This window comes from Rhinoraja longicauda, chromosome 7 (genome assembly GCF_053455715.1).
Source record: "Rhinoraja longicauda isolate Sanriku21f chromosome 7, sRhiLon1.1, whole genome shotgun sequence".
In the NCBI taxonomy this organism is placed as follows: Eukaryota; Metazoa; Chordata; class Chondrichthyes; order Rajiformes; family Arhynchobatidae; genus Rhinoraja; species Rhinoraja longicauda.
In genome coordinates this window covers 3,888,670-3,898,747 of record NC_135959.1, presented here as the reverse complement: position 1 = coordinate 3,898,747, position 10,078 = coordinate 3,888,670, and the positions used below count along the sequence as shown (strand labels likewise).

General features: G+C 45.9%; 1 non-coding gene across 1 annotated transcript; it reads left to right on the top strand.

Annotated features, from left to right (window-relative positions):
* The first annotated feature begins 2,211 nt into the window (after positions 1–2,211).
* Positions 2,212–2,283, top strand: trnap-agg (transfer RNA proline (anticodon AGG)). Its single transcript has one exon. It is a non-coding gene; the product is annotated as a tRNA-Pro (tRNA).
* Positions 2,284–10,078: the final 7,795 nt, after the last annotated feature.

Sequence of the window (10,078 nt, the reverse complement as noted above, 5' to 3'; positions counted from 1 at the left end):
ACGACACACTACACTACACTACACTACACTACACTACACTACACTAGTCTACACTACACTACACTACACTACACTACACTACACTACACTACACTACACTACACTACACTAGTCTACACTACACTACACTACACTACACTACACTACACTACACTACACTACACTACACTAGTCTACACTACACTACACTATACTACACTACATTACACTACAGTAAACTAAGCTGAACGTCGGCAGATTGCAAACAGGTGGGGTGAGACGTGGGCCAGCTTTGCAGCAAGTCTAGAGCTGGCTGAGGAACAGAGGAGAGGCGTTCTGCCCGACTGCTGTCAACCCCACTCCTCACACAGCCAATTCATTTCTCTCTGCATTTTGCCTTGGAACATTCCTTTGAGGAAGTGTACAACAAGCCCTCACCATGGTAACCATCCAAGGGCAGCAAGTTGTGTTGTACATCTCTGAGCTGGCGTCTGAGCGTGCAGTAGATCTAACATGGACACAAGGTGTTGCAGGAACAGCTGCACAGGAGAACGAATGGGTCGAGACCCTTCTTCAGACCATTCCACATTTCCTTATCATGGTCTCCTATGATCCATCATTTTCACACCTTACCCCTCCATGTCTCCACACTCCTTCTCCCCTGACTCTCAGTTTGAAGAAGGATCTCAACCCGAAACGTCACCCATTCCTTCTCTCCAGAGATGCTGCCTGACCCACTGAGTTACTCCAGCATTTTGGTCCATCTTCGGTGTAAAGCTGCATCTGTAGTTCATTCCTACACAGTAGATCAAATGGTGCCTGATCAATATCGTTCAGTATGCAGATGGAAGCAAGCATCCCGACCCAATAGACAATAGACAATAGGTGCAGGAGGAGGCCATTCTGCCTTTTTAGCCAGCACCGCCATTCAATGTGATCATGGCTGATCATTCACAATCAGTACCCCGTTCCTGCCTTCTCCCCATACCCCTGACTACGCTACCTTAAAGAGCTCTATCTAGCTCTCTCTTGAAAGCATTCAGAGACATCGCCTGTCCATGTTCTCCAGAGATAGAACATCTCTGACACCATTCTGATGATAATCTGCCTTCCTGTTCTTGCCATCAAAGTGGACAACCTCACATTTATCCACATTATACTGCATCTGCCATGCATCTGCCCACTCACCCAATCTATCCAAGTCACCCTGCAGCCTCACAGCATCCTCCTCACAGCTCACGCTGCCACCCAGCTTTGTGTCATCTGCAAACTTAGAGATGTTACATTTAATTCCCTTGTCTAAATTCAAGAGAGAGCTAGATGGAGCTCTTAAGGATAGCGGAGTCAGGGGGTATGGGGAGAAGGCAGGAACAGGATACTGATTGTGAATGACGGTGCTGGCTTGAAGGGCCGAATGGCCTACTCCTGCACCTATTGTCTATTGTCTATTGTCTAAATTGTTAATATATATTGTAAATAACTGGGGTCCCAGCACCGAGCCTTGCGGCACCCCACCAGTCACTGCCAGCCATTCTGAAAAGGACCTGTTAATTCCTACTCTTTGCTTCCTGTCTGCCAACCAGTTCTCTATCCATGTCAATACCCTGCCCCCAATACCATGTGCTCCAATGCTGAAGATAGACACAAAATGTTGGAGTAACAGCAGGACAGGGACAATTTTTTCCCAGCTATTATCGGGCAAATGGACCATCCTCACACCAACTAGAGAGTGGTCCTGACCTCCCATCCACCTCATTAGAGACCCTCGAGCTAACTTTAATCAGACTTCACTGGACTTTATCTTGCACTAAACCTTATTTCCTTTACCCTGTATCTGTACACCATGGATGGCACGATGGTAATCATGTATAATCTTTCCGCTGACTGGTTAACTTCCAACAAAAGCTTTTCCCTGTCTCTCGGTACATGTGACAATAAACTAAACTAAACTAATTTAATTTCAAGAGAGAGTTAGAGTTACATTTAGCTCTTAGGGCTAAGAGAATCAAGGGATATGGGGAAAAAATCAGAACGAGGTATTCATTTTGGATGATCAGCCATGATCATATTGAACGGCGGTGCTGGCTCGAAGGGCCGAATGGCCTACTCCTGCACCTACTTTCAATGTTTCTTTATTTCTAATGTCATATAAACCAGAGTGCAATGAAATTCCTTGTTCACATGAAGCTTGCAACTGTATTCATGACAATGATAGATGCAACATACATATCTGGCTCGTTGGTCTAGGGGTATGATTCTCGCTTAGGGTGCGAGAGGTCCCGGGTTCAAATCCCGGACGAGCCCTCGTTTTCCACACCAGAATTGGAAGTTGGAAGATACAACAGGAGTAGAAAGGGCAGATGGTGTTTAACCCGAGTAAGTGTCAGGTGTTGCACTTTGGAAGGTTGAATATAAGGGGAGATCACAAGTTATAGGAGTAGAATTAGGCCATTCGGCCCATCGAGTCTACTCCGCCATGCAATCATGGCTGATCTCTGCCTCCTAATCCAATTTTCCTGCCTTTTCCCCTTAACCCTTGACACCCGCTCTAATCACAAATTTGTCTATCTCCGCCTTAAAAAATATCCACTGACTTGGCCTCCACAGCCCTCTGTGGCAACGAGCTCCACAGATTAACCACCCTCTGACTAAAGAAGTTCCTCCTCACCTCCTATCTAAAAGAGCGCCCTTTAATTCTGAGGCTATGACCTCTGGTCCTAGACTCTCCCACCAGTGGAAACATCCTTTCCACATCCACTCTATCTAACTTTCAATGAGAGAGTTGAGGAGCAAGTCTCTTAACAGCATTGATTGCAGAGTGATCTTGGAGTCCAAGTTCATAGCTCACTCAAGGAGGCAGCACAAGTAGATAGGATGGTAAAGAAGACGTACGGCATGCTTGCCTTCATTGCTCGGTACATTAAATATAAGAATCCCACAAATTCTCAACTCTCTGGGTGAAAAAGTTTTTTCTCATCTCACTTTTAAATGACCTCCCCTTTATTCTTAGGCAGTGGCCCCTGGTTCTGGACTTCCCCAACATTGGGAGAATTTTTCCTGCATCTAGCTTGTCTAGTCCTTTTATAATTTTATATGTTTCTATAAGATCCCCTCTCATCCTTCTAAACTCCAGTGAATACAAGCCCAGTCTTTCCAATCTTTCCTCATATGACAGTCCCGCCATCCCTGTAATTAACCTGGTGAACCTACGCTGCGCTGCCTCAATAGCAAGGGTGTCCTTCCTCAAATTAGGGGACCAAAACTGCACACAATACTCCAGATGTGGTCTCACCGGGGCCCTGTACAACTGCAGAAGGACCTCTTTACTTCTATATTCAAATCCTCGCTTTATGAAGGCCAACATGCCATTAGCTTTCTTCACTGCCTGATGTACCTGCATGTTTACTTTCAGAGCCTGGTGTACAAGGACACCCAGGTCTCGTTGTACTTCCCTTTTTCCTAATCTCATTGCGGACCTTGCACTTTTTTTTAGAGACTGCACTTTCTCTATAACTGTAATACCATAAAGCTGTAACACTATATTCTACACTCTGGTATTTTTCTCTTTACACTATCAAATTATACTTCTGTATGGCTTGATTGTACTCATGTATAGTATGATATGACTAGGTAGCATGCAAAGTGCACGTGACAATAATAAACTGATACCAATTTTCTATGTAACCGTAAACCTTCAGGGTGGAACAGTGGTACAGTTGGTAGATCTGCTGCCTCACAGTGCCAGAGACCTGGGTTCAATCCTGCCCTCAAAAGCTTTAGTATATTTTAGTTCAGAGATACAGAGTGGAAACAGGTCCTTCACCCATCGAGTCCGCGTCGACCTGCGATCCCCGTCCAGAACAAGGGGTCACAGTTTAAGAATAAGGGGTAGCCATTTAGAACGGAGATGAGGAAAAACTTTTTCAGTCAGAGAGTTGTGAATCTGTGGAATTCTCCGCCTCAGAAGGCAGTGGAGGCCAATTCTCTGAATGCATTCAAGAGAGAGCTAGATAGAGCTCTTAAGGATAGTGGAGTCAGGGGGTATGGGGGGAAGGCAGGAATGGGGTACTGATTGAGAATGATCAGCCATGATCACATTGAAACATATAAGATAATTAGGGGATTGGGCACATTAGAGGCAGGAAACATGTTCCCAATGTTGGGGGAGTCCAGAACAAGGGGCCACAGTTTAAGAATAAGGGGTAGGCCATTTAGAACGGAGATGAGGAAGAACTTTTTCAGTCAGAGAGTGGTGAAGGTGTGGAATTCTCTGCCTCAGAAGGCAGTGGAGGCCAGTTCGTTGGATGCTTTCAAGAGAGAGCTGGATAGAGCTCTTAAGGATAGCGGAGTGAGGGGGTATGGGGAGAAGGCAGGAACGGGGTACTGATTGAGAGTGATCAGCCATGATCGCATTGAATGGCGGTGCTGGCTCGAAGGGCTGAATGGCCTACTCCTGCACCTATTGTCTATTGTCTATTGTCTATTGTGAATGGCGGTGCTGGCTGGAAGGGCCGAATGGCCTACTCCTGCACCTATTGTCTATTGTCTATTGCCTATTGCAGTTTTTTTCCCCTACACATTCCTGTGAATAACTGCTACATTCTCCTGGAGTTGAGAAAGAGTTAAACAATAAACCTTTTCTCTTATGCACAGAGAGAGAAAAAAAATCTGTGTTCCTAAACGCTGGGATTACTTGATGTTTTTGTGTGTTAAGGCTTTGATCACTGCAGCTAAAATCTAAACAAATCTCTACCTGTAAACAAGAATTGGTTATCACTTTAATGGGGCACATGAAGGAAGAGGTCTCTTATTCTTTGTAATGTAATAACTACTTCAAAGGGTAAGTAATGAATAAACAACAGGCAGGTAGTACAGAGCAAACATTGTCATTAAGGAGGCACCAAGAGGGATTAGTAAAATTAGGCTGGCGGGACGAGACCAACTCTTCAGTAGAAAACAAAGTGCTGGAGAAACTCAACGGGTCAGGCAGCATCTGTGGAGGGAAATGGACAGAGGACGTTTGACGCGTGGAAGCAGGCCCTTCAGCCCACCCGGCTGTATTCTGACCATCGATAACCCAATCATTCAATTATAGCTTATACTGCGGTATCACAAAATGCTGGAGTAACTCAGCAGGTCAGGCAGCATCTAGGAGAGAGGGAATGGGTGTTGTTTCGGGTCGAGACCCTCCTTCAGACCTTGAGTCTGAAGAAGGGTCTCGGCCCCGAAACGTCACCCATTCCCTCTCTCCTACATGCTGCCTGACCTGCTGAGTTACTCCAGCATTTTGTGATCCCCTTCAATTATAGCTTATTATCACCTTCACCCTGGGTGCAGTGAAATGCTTTGTTTTGCATACACAGAGAATGGTAGGGCTCTGGGGAATGTTGTATAGCAGAGGGATCTAGGCGTGCAGGTGCATGGTTCCTTGAAGGTGGATTCGCAAGTAGATAGGGCGGTCAATAAGGCTGTTGGCACATTGGCCTTCATCAGTCAGCCGATTGAGTATAGAAGTTGGGAGGTCATGTTGCAGTTGTATAAGACATTGGTGAGGCCGCATTTGGAGTATTGTGTATGAACATTGACTTCTCTAACTTTAGATAGTTCCTCTGTCCCTCTCTTCCCCACCCCCTTCCCAGTTCTCCCACTGTCTTCCTGTCTCCACCTATATCCTTTCTTTGTCCCGCCCCCCTGACATCAGTCTGAAGAAGGGTCTCGACCCGAAACATCACCCATTCCTTCTCTCCAGAGATGCTGCCTGACCCGCTGAGTTACTCCAGCTTTTTGTGTCTACCTTTGGAGTATTGTGTTCATCTCTGGGCACCATGTTATAGGAAAGATGTTGTCAAGCTGGAAAGGGTACAGAGAAGATTTACGAGGATGTTGCCAGGGCCAGAGGGTGTGAACTACAGGGAGAGGTTGAGTAGGCTGGGACTCTATTCCATGGAGCGCAGGAGGATGAGGGATGATCTTATTGAGGCGTATAAAATCATGAGAGGAATAGATCGGGTAGACGCACAGAGTCTCTTTCCCAGAGCAGGTGAATCGAGGACCAGAGGACACAGGTTTAAGGTAAAAGGGAAAATATTTAATAGGAATCTGAGGGGTAAATATTTCACACAAAGGGTGGTGGGTGTGTGGAACAAGCTGCCAGGAAGGTAGTTGAGGTTGGGACTATCGTAACATTTAAGAAACAGTTAGACAGGTACATGGATAGAACCAGTTTGGAGGGATATGGACCAAATACAGGCAGGTGGGACTAGTGTATTCAGGACATGTTGGCCAGTTAGGGTTGCCAACTTCCTCACTCCCAAATAAGGGACGTCATCGCTTTGCACCCCACATGACCTTACCCAGCCACCGGCCACGTGCTCCCGCTCCACCAATGGCGGCCGCCCGGGCAGCTGGCTGGGTGAGGTCACGTGGGGCACGGGGCGGTGACGTCACCCTGTCCCCTATTTGGGAGTGAGATAGTTGGCAACCCTACTAATACGCGTATTTAGAACTGAGATGAGGAAAACCTTTTTCAGTCAGAGAGTTGTGAATCTGTGGAATTCTCTGCCTCAGAAGGCAGTGGAGGCCAATTCTCTGAATGCATTCAAGAGAGAGCTAGATAGAGCTCTTAAGGATAGCGGAGTAAGGGGGTATGGGGAGGAGGCAGGAACGGGGTACTGATTGAGAATGATCAGCCATGATCACATTGAATGGCGGTGCTGGCTCGAAGGGCCGAATGGCCTCCTGCTGCACCTATAGTCTATTGTCTACTTACAGTGCCAATGACTCGGGTTCGATCCTGACCTCGGTCACTGTCTGTACAGAGTCTGTACATTCTCCCCGTGACCCTTATGGGTTTCCTCCGGATCCTCCGGTTTCCTCCCACACTCCAAAAAAGTACAGGTTTGTAGACTAATGGGCTTCGGTAAAATTATAAATTGCCCCTAGCATGTAGGATAGTGCTAATGTATTTGGTGATCACTGATCAGCATGGACTCGATGGGACGAGGGGCCTGTTTCCACGCTGTATCTCTAAAGTGTCCGGCAGGTGGGACTAGTATAGATGGGACATGTTGGCAAGTTGGGCCGAAGGGCCTGTTTCTATGCTGTACGTCTGTTATGGGGAAATGGCAGGAGAATGGGGTTGAGAGGGATAGATAGGTCGGCCATGATTGAACAGTGGAGTAGACTCGATGGGCCAAATGACCGAATTCGGCTCCTGGAACTTATGAATGTATGAGTTAAGTCTAAGTCTAATAATTTCTTGTATTATTGATTACCTCCTCTCCTCCTCATTACTCTATGACTCGATGCCGACCTGGATACTGGAACAGCACTCCGATGAATCAGAAACCATGAGATACCTCCGGGATACCTGATCAGAAATGTCACCGTGGTAGTTGTAATGTAGACATTGACAGTAAGACCCAGGTAGACACCAAATGCTGGAGTAACAGGCAGCATCTCTGGAGAAGGAATGGGTGACGTTTCGGGCCGAGACCCTTCTTCAGACTGAAAGTCACGGGAAAGGGAAACGAGAGATAAAGATGATGATGTGGAGAGATATAGAACAAACGAATAGGAGACACGCAAAAAAAGTAACAATGATAAAGGAAACAGGCCATTGTTAGCTGTAGCTAGGTGAGAAAGAAAGCTGGTGTGACCTGGATGGGGGAGGGGTGGAGAGAGGGGTAATGCAAGGGATTTTCAGTCTGAGGAAGGGTCACGACCAGAAATGTCACCCATCCCTTCTCTCTCTGTGCAGAGATGCTGCCTGTCCCGCTGAGTTACTCCAGCATTTTGTGTCTATCTTTAAAGCAGCATCTGCAGTTCCTTCCTGCACAGTAAGACCCAGGACAGGTACAGGCCCGGTGGAGACTGTGTATCAGTGCATTGTATAGGTTTCCCACTGCTATCATGTTATTCCCGCTGAATAGGTTCGCAGTGATAAAGGAGGTCCCACCTTGCAAAAATCGAACCCTTTTTTTTTTGCACTAAAAAAAAATCAGACATATATCCTGACAATGAACATAAAGGCATTTTTATCAAAGACTTTGTCTTTTTTTGTATTGCTAAACTTTTTGTTCCTTTTTTGATTCTTGAAGGGGGAAATCAGGTTACTTGTTCAGCTTATACAGCCTGGAGCACAAGTCTGATCGCTCCCTTTAGGTTAAAGCCTTTGAGTGAAATTGGCTTTATGTTAAAAGTTCCATGGAGTTTACAATGCGCGGAATTATATTCTATGTTTAACACAATATTCCACTTCCTGGGTGTGTCTGGTAATATTTTCAAACATGTAAAGGCCCTGTAGATTAAAATTCTTGTTTTGAACTTCTTTAGCATCATTTGGGATTAACATGCAGCACAGATAGTCCATTGTTTTCCTTTACATATACTCTGTTAACTTATTCTCGTTTCCTTTCTTTGATTTTTGACGAGGTTGTTCGTCTGTGTAGGAAAGAACTGCAGATGCTGGTTTGTACCGAAGATAGACGCACAGTGCTGGAGTAACTCAGCGGGTCAGGCAGCATCTCTGGAGAAAAGGAAAAGGTGACCTTTCGGGTCGAGACCCTTCTTCAGACGGGTCCTTCTCAGTCTGAAGAAGGGTCTCGACCCAAAACGTCACCCATTCCTTCTCTCCAGAGATGCTGCCTGTCCTGCTGAGTTACTCCAGCATTTTGTGTCTACCTTACATTTTATCTTCTCCTAGCTAACAATGATCTATTCTGCATTTTCCTTGATCCGCATCAGGAGAGAGGGAAACTAGAGGTATGTAAAGATATAAAGAACGAATGAATGAACGGTATGCAAAAGGACAAATCAAAGCCAGCAACAATTGTCAAGGAAAGTGTAAGAAAATAACTGCAGATGCTGGTACAAATCGAAGGTATTTATTCACAAAATGCTGGAGTAACTCAGCAGGTCAGGCAGCATCTCAGGAGAGAAGGAATGGGTGACGTTTCGGGTCGAGACCTTTCTTCAGACTGAAGAAGGGTCTCGACCCGAATCGTCACCCATTCCTTCTCTCCTGAGATGCTGCCTGACCTGCTGAGTTACTCCAGCATTTTGTGAATAAATGGCCAAGAAAAGGTGGAGCCCACAATGGTTCATTGAAGGTGGACACAAAATGCTGGAGTAACTCAGCAGGACAGGCAGCATCTCTGGATACAAGGAATGGATGACGGTTCGGGTCAAGACCCTTCCCCTGACTCCAGGGGAAGAAGCACTTCCCTCTGGAAGGCGACTCCGGACTGTCAAAGCAGCCACATCCGGACATAAAACTTTTTTTTTCCTCGATTAGTAACTCTACTCAATAACCAAAAGTCTGTAGCCTTCTTTTCCTCTGATATTTTATTTAATTCTCCACATGTTTAAACTCTAATGTTTTATTCTTAATGTTTTAATGTTTTATGTTTTATTCTTAACTGTTTACTGTATGTTCGTGTTGTTACTTGCGAGTGGAGCACCAAGGCACATTCCTTGTATGTGTACTACGGGCACCGTCTATACGGAGTTTGTACGTTCTCCCCGTGACCTGCGTGGGTTTCCTCCGAGATCTTCGGTTTCCTCCCACACTCCAAAGACATACAGGTATGTAGGTTAATTGGCTGGGCAATTGTAAAAATTGTCCCTCAGGTGTAGGATAGTGTTAATTTGCGGGGATCGCTGGGCGGCGCTGTCCCGGTGGGCCGAAGGGCCTGTTTCCGCGCTGTATCTCTAAATCTCAAAAAAAGAAAAATTAAAATCTGCTGCTCTTTCCTACACATTGTCCTTGAAGCTGCAACCTTGGTATCCTAGTTCATCAGTCGCTGAAAGTAAGCGTGCAGGTACATCAGGCAGTGAAGAAAGCCAATGGCATGTTGGCCTTCATAACGAGAGGATTTGAGTACAGGAACAAAGAAGTCCTTCTGCAGTTGCATAGGGCCCTGGTGAGACCACATCTGGAGTATTGTGTGCAGTTTTGGTCTCCTAATTTAAGGAAGGATGTCCTTGTTATTGAGTGCAGCGTAGGTTCACCAGGTTAATCCCTGGGATGGAGGGACTGTCATATGAGGAAAGATTGGAAAGACTAGGCTTGTATTGACTGGAGTTTAGAAGAATGAGA